This window comes from Ptychodera flava, chromosome 17 (genome assembly GCF_041260155.1).
Source record: "Ptychodera flava strain L36383 chromosome 17, AS_Pfla_20210202, whole genome shotgun sequence".
Lineage (NCBI taxonomy): Eukaryota > Metazoa > Hemichordata > Enteropneusta > Ptychoderidae > Ptychodera > Ptychodera flava.
The window spans coordinates 29,845,188-29,855,873 of NC_091944.1; the positions used below are offsets into that span (position 1 = coordinate 29,845,188).

The 10,686-nt window shown below is 39.3% G+C and overlaps 1 long non-coding RNA gene across 1 annotated transcript; it reads right to left on the minus strand.

The window, feature by feature from the left end:
* Nucleotides 1-1,429: 1,429 nt before the first annotated feature.
* LOC139116018 (uncharacterized) lies at nucleotides 1,430-4,849 on the minus strand. Its single transcript, XR_011548216.1, has 3 exons — nucleotides 4,564-4,849; nucleotides 2,515-2,588; nucleotides 1,430-2,107 (listed from the first exon to the last, which is right to left on the minus strand). It is a non-coding gene; the product is annotated as an uncharacterized lncRNA (long non-coding RNA).
* Nucleotides 4,850-10,686: the final 5,837 nt, after the last annotated feature.

The following is a 10,686-nucleotide window of genomic DNA, read 5'->3' on the forward strand; positions in this document are numbered from 1 at the left end:
TTGTCTTTCAGTTTGTCTGTACTCATCATCACACCGTCTCAATTTCATTGATGTCCTGTTTCTCTTGTTTTCAGTTTGTTTATATACATCATCACTTCTCTTTGTTTTCTTAGCAATTACATTCCTTTGTCTTTCAGTTTGTCTGTACTCATCATCACACCGTCTCAATTTCATTGATGTCCTGTTTCTCTGTTTTCAGTTTGTTTATACACATCATCAGCTCTCTTAGTTTTCTTAGCATTGACATCTCTTTGCCTTTCAGTTTGTCTGTACAGCTCATCAGTTCTCATAATTTTCTTAGCATTCATATCTCTTTGCCTTTTAGTTTGCCTGTATGCTGGATCAGCTCGTTTATTTTGCTTGGCTGTTAAATCTCTTTGCTTTTCGCTTTGCCTAAACTCTATTTGTTCTCTCTTTTCTCTCTTGGCAATCATGTCTCTCTGTTTCTCTATTTCTCTATAATTTACACAATGTTCATTTTGCGGCATAGAAGATTTCTCTGTTTGTACTGGTCCAAAACTGTTTACATTTATTGCTTGTGACAAATTTTGCTCTGTGCTTTGCAGAAAGTCATAGTGACCACTATCAATTTCTCCTTCAACACGGATTGCATGATACAAAAGATGTATACTTACAGAAGAATTACCAACAGTCTCTAATGGTTCACTTAAAGTGTCAAGATGAACTGCAATATTAATGTTATATGCAAGCGCTGCAGCATTTATTTCAATGTCCCCTCCATAAGTTGCATTACCTGGTTCAGATCTGGACATATACTGCCTATAGTCATCTTGAGAGACAATATGCCATCTTTCATATTCACCTTTAATTGGATCCTCATATCTGTCCCAATGTTCAATTACATAGTCAACAGTATGTACTCTTATTGCATGATGATGATCTTGTGTTCCATAGAGTCCTAGACTTATAGCACGGAACAAGCAATTACCATCACCTTCGACATTAACCTTTGTGTAACATCTGTGAGGAGTCTGCAACTGTCTTTTTCGTTGCATGTACAATTTACTTCTTTCATTTTTTGCTTTTATGCTCAGTTTTTTTACTCTCATTGTACTTTTATAGTAACGTTGTGTTATGGGTGTGCTTAATATTATAATAAGTTCTTACAGTCAATTCAAGCACTTGTATACGAAGAAAAATTAATAATTTGACTGATGTTGCTTATTGCTTCCTTGATTTCTTCTGATGCTATGAAAAGTGAAACCTTAAAAGTTGAAGTATTGATGAAAGAATGATTGTGTTTGTTGAGATTGTAGACTATGAATGTGTTATTGCTTGTCAATATTGTGCAGTTTAGACGTTGAACCCTTTCACTACAAAATTTAGGTCCAACTTTATTGGGGAAGCTGGACCTAGACAGAAAAAAGCAGTTAAAAGGGTTGTCAGTAATAAGTAGACAATGATAGAATGTGGTATGACTGTTCTTGTTTATTATGAAGTAAATGAATGCCAATTTTCAGAAATTGTAGAGAAATGTCAGTCTTCCTTATATATTCAGTACGCTGAAGTAATTCTATTTGATTGCAAATAATCTGCCTGTAAACAATACTCTTGTTTCCTATCAGGAAGTAAATGATAGAGCACTAACTTGTGTGCTGTTAAATATTCACGGTATAATTTCACAATGTACACTGAGGAAGACAAAGACAAAACTTTACTGCCTTATTTTTTTTCTTCTGCAAGTTAATACTGAATATTATCAATGTCAAATCAGTTGTGATCTAAATGCGAAATTAACCACAACAGTGTTTGCTCAAAGTACTATCAGCAATGTTGTAACCAATGCTTGTTGACTATCAATTTGTGATCTTGAACGCGCCTCTACAGGCAGTCTGTACCGTCTATGGGCAACTGTGCCTCAACTGGGCAGTCTGTGCCTCTTATAGGCAAGTGATTGTGTTGTACCCCTTTGGGCAAGTTATTGTTTGCGCCTCCTATGGGCAAATGATTATTGCGCCTCCTATGGGCAAGTTATTATTGCGCCCTTGCTATGGGCAAGTTATTATTGCGCCTCCTGTGGGCAAGTTATTGCTGTGCCTCCTATGGGCGAGTGAATGTCACCACGTATATGGCCTCCTGGTATAATCTGTTAAAGAAACAAAAACTCAAAGTAAGACATCCATTGCATCCTGTTAAATATACATATTTGTACCAGTGAAAAAAATTGGCAAAAAGATGAATTTGATGTTTTACAACATGTAAAGAACTTATTCCATTTTTTTCATGGAAATTATTGACCAACAAGTTCATCATTGATGACACGACACCATTCCTACAAAGGCAAGTTTGCATGACATTGGTCCAGGTATGTCAGACATATCTTGTGAATGGCCACAAAATATAACATAATGGCTGCCTGATGGCATTGATAGTATCAAAGAACAAATTGAAATCGGTTTGGGCATGTCTGAAATATCTACCTAGATGCCTGAATGCACACACAATGAAAAGCTGCATGGACTAACAAAGAATGGCAAAAGTGAATGAACTCACACAAAAAATATGTGGATTTAATTGGAATGTCCTAATGAATGCCCTGTGGTGATGTAATCATCAATAGACCACTTCTGCAAATGAAAAAAACATAACACCAAGGATTAAAATGACCACTGTCATAAATTTTGTTGACTCCATGAAGTGCCATATCATTTACTAGAACAGTGATACAACATTATCGAAAGCTCTGTTAACATTTCTCACACAACTTCAATGTCCAACAATCTCTTCAAATAGCTATCTTAATGTTTTTGATGTGTGTATGACATGTCATTTTGTTTTAATGAAATATAAGGGCAACACACGGATGTAAATCTCATCAATTAAGTTTATCTTTTAGGACCCATTTAAACCTCATTAGTTCACTCATAGAGTATACTTTTCATGAATAATAAATGAATTCATGGTTTATCATCACTTTGTCCTGTGACATTTCATCACATTACCATTTTGTCCTCATAATGATTCATTGAACACTCAAAGCTGGATAAGAAAGGGCACTAAAATTAATCTGCATATTACTAAACTTGTGTAATTTTTTACAAGCTGTACTTTAGAAAATTGTCAAAATTTACAGGATGGAAAGTCAGGAAATCTCCACACTACACACACACACTAATTGATCAGTTCCTACCAGCCGACAGGCTTTATTGATCTATCAACAATTACAGTGGTGGCCTACTCACAGGATCTTGCAAGCAATATTTGTCTGGAAGTTATGAATATGATGAATAAATGTCATTTTTTCATTATACAAGCCTTCCCACCTATGGGGTGGACCATTTGATATCCTGGGGGGTGGGGGGTCTGGAAGATTTTTGGGGGCATTTTACATTCTTATTCGCTTTTGATGGTAACGCATTTTCCAAGCACAGTCTTTGCCACTGAGTACCAACCATCGAAATTCAGTAGCTTGTCCCACATTATAGGAAACTAAAAAAGTATGTAAATGATCAGACATATTATTATGACGATATCATGAAAATATTACCTGAAACCCTTTCGGAGCACCACAACAGACCCTATACACAAACAATAATAGTAACTATTCATCATTGCTACCAGTGTACCTAGAATATCCATGTCCCCGCGACATCTACGAGAACGAAAACTATTGCCCAATCTAAAATCCCTAACCCTAATCTATGGCTTTGCCACGACAAAATTAGGTGCCACGACAAAATTAGCCTAACCAGCCTATGACTCTCGTCGATTGTCACAAAACAATCTTTACGTGGACTATTTTTATGAAATAGTAATAACATTGACACCAGTCAAGTTGTTATTCTTCGTGCAGGACCTCTCGTGTACGCTAAGGGATACGCTGTCGGGCCGGACCCACGTGGGTTTTGGAGACAGTGCAGCGTACACAGAAATCTACCCGACCTAGCTAGCTCTGCGTACCGTGCTGTGTGTTTCAGGTGTTACACGGCCCCACCACATCTAATGGATGAATTCTACAGAGGAGCCAGCGTAGCTGACATTGGCGCACGCCAAGAAAACATTTAATCACAGAACAGTGAAGCGTAAAGTAATGGATTCTTTCAATCATGCTACAGACAGAGGGCCTTGTCTGCCTTCTTACAATGAAGCAACTACAGCTGTCATCTCTGAACAGTCGACCCCAAGACTCACTTTATAATGAGCCAACAAACGTGCGCCAGAAAATCTCAAAAGCCGTTGCTCAAAAAATATGGGTCTAAATGAATACAAAGGATTTGGAAGACCTCATTAGACTAGATGAAAGATGTGATGATGTAGATGATAGTGGCGGGGGCCGTGTAACGCCCGAAACACACAGCAGGGTACGCAGGGCAAGAGCCGACCGTACAAATCTATGCCATGAAAAAGTCAAGTTCGGAACTACAGCTCCCAGTCGCGATCGAGTCACAGTCGCGCTCCTTCTCGATTCTTTTGATGCATGTACCGTACTATTCACTTTCTCAACCGTAAACTCAAAGCGTCCAAGTCAAATCGTGGTATCGAACAAAGGTGCATACATCAAATCACGACATAGAATCAACACATCACACACAAATTACTTACCGACACCACACCGACAGTCCATCAAAATCACGCTTCAGAATTTGTACAGCAAAAAGCCGGATAAGCGTACTCACAGCACAGAAAGGCTGTGGAGACAAGCGAAGAACTATGTGCTCGTTATGATACGACGGTATAACTTGATTTACGCGACGATGGCGGGGAGACGAAATGTACAAGTACAGTAAGTGCAGTAAGACTGGCTTTATGCCGCTAGGGTTTGTGGGTAAAATGTATCCAGCTGTAGCCAACCTGGACAAGCACATTTCACAGCACCCTCAAACAGTCGATTGTTTTCACTTGTCATACGCGGCGTAACAGAAAAATTAAAACTTTCATAACTTCATTAATATCCAAGCCACGCCCCCACAAACCTTTTCAGTTCTAGCCATTTGAATTCTGAAGATGTCTACCAAATTTGACTGAAATACGTTCAGCCGTTTTTGAGAAAATGGACCAACAGACAGACAGACAGACAGACAGACAGACACACAGACACACAGACAGACAGACAGACAGACATCGCTGCGACATATGCTCACGTGTTCACACGTGAGCAAAAAAATCACACTTCAATTACTTTGATCTGACATCTTTCCTCTATGGCTATCATGATTAAATCATGTTCATCATCAATGACATGTGCTTATTGTTTCAATCATGATAAGAACTAGTGATAAATGAATTTCAGAACAAAGTGTAAAACAATCAAAGTGGTTTTATGATCTCAGAGTGAACCGATTTTCATCTCTTTGTGGCCGGCCTAGCCATTTTTTGTCTCTGAGTTGCGTGAGCATGTTTTGCATGAAATTAGGAAATTAGCAGGAAATTAGCGCCGATCTCACCAGTACTCACAAATCTCCATTGGTTACCAGTTCGTCTCAGGGTTGACTAAAACATTTTGCTGTTAACTTTCAAGGCTATTCACACCCAGACGCCCACGTATACGCTAGTACTATATTCCAACTCGTACACTCCACCAAGAAACGCACAAGAAACGGGATAGGATCGTCAGCCAAGTCCTTCACAAGAGTGTTGACGTACTTGTCTTGCTTGGTGATTTGCAGATGTGTGCCTTGTAAGTTGCAGATAAATAAGGTTAGATCCCCAGTGCCGATATTTGGAAGTGATCTGAAACTTTTGATATCACCACTAGTTGTCAGTTTTGCTGCAATCCGTGGCCCAATCAATCACTCGGTTGCGGCGGCCGAGTCCTGTGCTCAGTTACAAACGGCGTAAAACATTGACAGCTAGAGATATTCATGGATGGAGATTATAATAACACCGGTCTCATTTATCTTGGCAGTAGCTTAGTGGAGACAGGCAACTCAGTCTCCGATGTTTTCTGCTTGTTTGTTTGTCTGTTCATTTTTTTTTGTTTTTTGTTTACGAAATGCATAGGTGAGTAAATATAAGTATAGCTATAACATGACGATGTATGTTTAATTGAAATAAATTAGCAAACCGTCACACTAAGGAAGTTGAGCAGATTCATTTTTTCGCAACCGTAACGCAGGGAAGAGATTTATACAGATATCCACTTGGTAAACATCTAAGATTTTCGTATATGTATATGTATGTGTATGCGTTCTTTTGAATCTGTATTGTTTTCTTCTGAAGTTTGTACATCTTTACCGTAGGCCATCAGTACTGAATAAACGAAATCTTGAATTGAAATAAAGCAGGAAATGAAACAAAATGTAAAATGAACAGGTGTCGCCAACTAAGCTGTTCGTCATGGTGCAAAAAGGTGTTCGTCGGCATTTTTCCAGCGGGCGAGCAAAATTGTAAACTAAAATAAGCAGGCGGGAAGAAAAGTTAATAGTTACAGTTGGCGGGAAGAAATTTCATTTTTTATGTGGGCAGGGAGAAAATTTTTGACAGTGGGTTCCGGAAAATACGTCGACGGAGGGGAAAGCCGTGATTGACTGAACTTGAGGGGAGATTAAGCGCTTAACTTAGAGGGGAGCAATGTTCCAAGGTATACTGCTAGCTGCTCGCACGGTTTTGCTTTGATCGTGGTTGCCTAGTGGGCAATGGAGAATTTCAGTGGTGAGGAGAGGGCAGTGGGGACCCTGTATTATTGTTGGGAATGGGAATCGGGCAGTCCATGGATACTGGAGGGCAGTCGGCATCAAATTCAGTGGGAGGGCATATTTTCCGTATATGCCAGTGTGAGGGCAGTTACGAACAGCTCAAAACGTTAGGTCAAGGTCAAAAATGAGTAAAATCGGTATGGCATGTTTTAGAGATGATTTTGCGAAATTGGTGAAATTTACCAGTTGCTGGTACCTGAATCAGTGAAGCCAGAACAGCAAGCGTAGGCTGTCCGAATGCTCGTCTGGACAAATGCATTCAAGTGTAATTTTCTAAAGGGGTGCAAACTTTAGCTTCTCAGCCTACCTCTTGGGTCACTTACAGACAATTTCAACCCAGGGAAACAACACAATTCAATACGGACGACAAGAAAAGGGGCATGGATTGTACAAATCATTCACAGTCACCTGTGGTCTAAGTTCCGCACTGCGTCTATGCGCCCCATAGACGTGTGAACATATGCCTAAGAAAGGGTGCCAAGACGCCGTGCGGAATAGACCACAGGTGACTGTGAATCATTGAATACACTGTCGCATTATGAGCGCCAATTTACCTATCATTCTTCCACATCGTATCGATGTTCGACCGATCTTACGACATCTCCAACCCAATTTCAAGAGGCGTACGTTGCCTGGGATACCATAGGAAAGCATCTATATGTTGTGAAGAACTTGGTTGACTGTTGGTGTCAGCATAGGATGGTAGAAGCCAGGTTATCCAATTAGTTTTGGCCTAAAGGCCGCCATATAAACACGGAATTACTTCAGGGGAAGATAAGAGCTGTTACTTCAGGAATGATACGGTGATGAACTTTAACCACCGTGATAAAAACGATAAAGTTTGTCATATGAGAGACCACAGCCCCTCGAGGGCGACGGTATAATAGTATTTATAGTAAGACTGCAGTCGATGTGTATAGTGATATTTGTACAGATACACTGGCTCGTGGCAACGTGACTGACCCATTGAGTGGATACGACGTGCAGCTGTTGTACTTTTGAGAGACGCTTGTTCACTAATCACGATGCTACGGCTGGCCACACTGCGCATCAAACCACAGCGATCGCTGATTTGATAAGAATCAAGTAAAGAAGCATAGAACAATAGAGAAATAAAGCAATTGATAAAAAAGGCAATAGACAAAAACAGGTAATTTACCAAATAAACAGAAAACAGACTGTCAGGTAGATAGACTGACCAGTGCACTGGAAGAATGTATGACAAATATGTGTAGCAGAGCTTATATGGGATTTCCAATTAACATACGCAATGGGACATTGCATTCAATTCTCTAAAATCACTCTTGGTTGAAAATAGAAAAAGAAGCTGTCGATAGTTTATGTTTAAGACTTTGATCTCCGTTAACTAGTGTTTTTTTATTACGGTAGTTGAGAGAAGTCAGAGGAGTTTCGTCGCCAAAGAAAACTTTGAGAATTTTTTCAGTGGACAGTAAGCAAACAACAAGACAATCCTTAGTCGATTATGACACGATGTAACCGACGTGGCAAACCTTCCTATAAAATTGCAAAGGAAATTGAATCAGCTTGAACTGTTTAGTAAGCACTGGTGCATGTCTGTCAACTTAGACAAGTCAAGAAATTATTGTTTTCAAAAATTGGGGTTTTCTCAAAAAAAGCGAAAAATGGTTTTATATGAAGTCCCTGGTAAATGTCTTCAGACACTACAACTATCTGGGAATTGTCATTTCGTCCCGTTTATCTTGGTCACCCACGAAAGAAATTTAGTGATCAAGGGGAACAAAGCCATATATCACATTAAAATTGTTTTAAAGAAACTGGGTCAATTTACTGTACCTCAAGCATTGAAACTTTTTATGCCTCTGTTGTACCAGTTATCGTTTTATGGGTCAGAAATATGGGGCTCTGAATTTTTCAAAATTATAGAGAGTGTACAGCTTAAGTTTTGTAGATTTATTTTATGTGTGAACGCGACTATAAGCTCACAGGTACTGTTTGGAGACTGTGGAAGGTTACCACTTTCCTGCTTGTATATGTAACGCTGCATTGCCGGGATAAAATTGACAAAAATGGAAAACTCACGTTACCCGAGGGCCTGCTATGACATGCTCAGAACTTTGGATTAACTTGGGAAAGTTACTTGGGCAACTAAAATACGTAAGTTACATTTTAGATACGGGTTTTGATTAGTGTGGATAGAGCGTCAGGTCGGGGATTCAAAAACGTTTCTTTCTTTATTTTACAACAAAACAAAAATATTATACATCGTTAATGTCCAAGGTCACCGTACAATATCGTGTGTCTCATTTTGTTGATAAGTCATTTCAAAAGGGATAAGCTTTCATCTTACAGATACAGGAGTTATAGACTTTATGTTATTATTTCTTATTATCTTAACACTATCTCTCTGACAACTTCAAGCTTTATAATTTGCGTTTGGCTGAAGCCTTGGAAATGGAAATAACTGATGTATAAATTATGAAAATGCCAGCAAATGTCCTGACTTTGGTGAAGTTTGGTTTGAAAGTTACTCCAGTGACATTATTTCAAAATGATCATGGAATTGACATGTTTTTGATTTGGATTTCATCTTCATTATTTGTCATTTTCGCCCTTCTTCTGCGATTTTGCCGGTCCAGTACGTTTAAATTTGTTTTACGATAACTTCAAACCACTTTCAATTGTTGGTAAAATTTATTTATGTAAATTGAGGAGTAAAATTTCAGAGATTTTTGTACAGATATAAGGATTAAATGAGCGAGACAAGCCTAAAATTTATGGTAGGGTATGGACAGTTGATGACAAACTTTGTATGTGTTAGTATAGACTCTCTCACAGACTCTCGTTCGCTACGCAGCTCTATCCTCCACCATATGGCGATGTGCTCTCAACGATCTTCCTATCAAGCGAGGCTCACCGAACCAGTCGGGCTATAGTGTAGGGCCGGCTTGGCCGGCTCGCTGAGCTGAGCTGAGCTTAGACTTGGTTCAAGTCGGTGAATTTCTGAATAATAACATCATTTGTACTATTTTCCTGTGTCTCTACTATTTCATGCAAACCTGCTTGAAATTTGGCAGCCCACAGGCACAGGCAAGCTTTTCGTAGCGATTGAACGCGTTATATTTGAGTCTGCGCAGTAGTGAGTTAGTTTCTGCCGCATTCACGTGATTCCGGGAGAAACTCCCCTGAACAGCTGAATAGCGTTCACCCAACTCATCGCGTTCATCCCACTCACGCGTTTTACATGAAAACAGAACACAAATCATCGCGATCACTCAACTCAAACATTCACAGACTTGAACCAAGTCTAAGCTGAGCTCAGCTCAGCTGAACTGCTGAGGGCAGCGGTATCATGGTCTGAGGCGTAGCCGGCATGGGGCTGTGAGAGAGTCTAGTGTTAGAAATGACGCTACTTGTTCTCACTTTTTTTCAAAACAAAAATTTATCGGAAATCATTTGTCTCATAGCTTCGAAATTTGGTTTTGCAAGTTTCCTGCGATAAATTTACTTGGATGTTTTTTTAAATGATGACCACGTTCCATAGAGGCGAAACTTTAAAAAAATTATGAAACGTCAGGCAATGTCAATGTAGAACAGGGAGATTGCCAATGTCATACTATCAGCACATTCTGTGCATCGACTGTCATGAGCTTGTCACGAAATTATACGAAGCAGACTGAAATCAGGACTTACGTAATCATTCTGCAGCAAGTATGACCATACTTCAACTTATCAACGATGGGTGGAGTAGACAACGAATGCCGATATCGTTCGTCATTATATCCCACCTCAGTAATTTTACCTTCAGTTTAATTTGATTTTCATGGGGAAATCAACATACATGACGTGTTGTGTCGTAGAGCAGTTTAATGACATGATAATAAAATGGATTTTAAGGGTTTAAAGCAGCAAGTAATAGCGGAGTTTGTTTCCTGAAATCAAATTGCTGTCTGTTACATCCGCATTGACGAAGTGTTTAACAGTTATCGGACAATCTTATCAATGTATTATATAATCATTTTGCTATTCTTTATACTGCGTGTGACTTCCC